Source organism: Columba livia, chromosome 10 (assembly GCF_036013475.1).
Source record: "Columba livia isolate bColLiv1 breed racing homer chromosome 10, bColLiv1.pat.W.v2, whole genome shotgun sequence".
Lineage (NCBI taxonomy): Eukaryota > Metazoa > Chordata > Aves > Columbiformes > Columbidae > Columba > Columba livia.
The window spans coordinates 1,175,936-1,177,312 of record NC_088611.1 but is presented as its reverse complement, the minus strand read 5'-3'; the positions used below and the strand labels follow the sequence as shown (position 1 = coordinate 1,177,312).

Here is a 1,377-nt window from a genome sequence, read left to right as displayed (position 1 = left end):
CGGCATCTTCGTTTATTTACCTTCTATTGCCGTCTAAAGACCCCGTACAAACTGTCAACCGTTCAAACAGCATCCTCTCAAAGTAAACGAGGCCAGCTGGCAGTAAAGTGTTCAAAAAACAACACAGTTGAAATGGCGTTTCAATTCATCTAGAAGACTGATACTCACATCACCTCACAGCCCGTCCTAGAAATGTGAATAAAATGTTATCTTGTACCATGTTGCCTGATTATTCTTCAAGCCACAAAGTTCCAAATAATTTCTTCAGAAGCAAAAAAAACAAACAAATGAGCTTGATCACAATGAGTTATTACAGCACCCCTAAACCATATATGGCAACGCAATACCGAAACACATTCACTCCCTCCCGATTAACATCCATTATATGGAAATAAGTAAAAAATCACTCAGCTGTGGGGAACATTAACATTCAAAAACGACAAATAACTTCTCAGTTAAGACATTAATCAGCAATGTAGAGTAACGAAGGGGGAAAAAGACACTCAAACAGTTGTTACGCTCTTAAGCAAAATATCCCTTATGAACACATACACGCATTTTCCTGTTTGTGTTGTTACTGAATTCAAATCCAGTCAGTTGTTCAAGACACCGGTTTGCAATTGCAGCGGCTCACCTACCACATAAAACCCATGGCCATACTACATAAAAATTAGAAGTGAACACATTAATTCTTGTCCCAAAATTATAGCATATTTCCTTTGTTTCTACGTGCTGCAATTTAACAGTGCATTATTGATGTCTGCTTTTTCAAGAAAATCATGGAATCGTGGAATATCTCAAGTTGGAAGCGACAACTAAGGGTCCCTGAGGCCAAGTCCCTGCTCCTCGCCGCTCTACCTAAACCCAAACCCTACGACTGAGCATCGGCCAGATGCTCCGTGGACTCTGCGGTGACCACTGCCCGGGAGAGCCTGAATAGTAGCTGATAACATCAATGAAGAACAATAAATGGTGCACAGGAAATCATAAACCAGCTTTAATCTTGGCCATTCTCAGGAAAACAGAGAGACATAAAACCTATTACCATCAGAAAAGCACATGGCAGAACATGAGATGTGGCTCTGTTTCTCCACCTGCCACAAATGAAATCCCAAGGCATAAAACACTTCCTTTGCATTTAAAAAAAAAATACATTTTCTAAAGTTGTATATTTTCCTGACAAATCCATCAACAACACCCTCTTCCATTCTAAAAAGATTTGACTGTGTGGGACAATACTTAGATCTGCTGCTCCCATCAGTACCATTCTCCTTCAGCTCTACAGAACTTCTGTGTAGCACATTTACTAAAGATATAACTGTGGTGAAAGCTCTTTTCAGCAGTGTCGCGTGCGACAAGGGGAAGCATCTGTGATCA

The 1,377-nt window shown here is 40.3% G+C and overlaps 1 protein-coding gene across 2 annotated transcripts in view; it reads right to left on the bottom strand.

Moving 5' to 3' along the window:
* SYN2 (synapsin II) overlaps positions 1 to 1,377 on the bottom strand; it is a 185,017-nt gene that overhangs the window by 89,028 nt on the left and 94,612 nt on the right. The gene's annotated exons all lie outside the window — the stretch shown is intronic.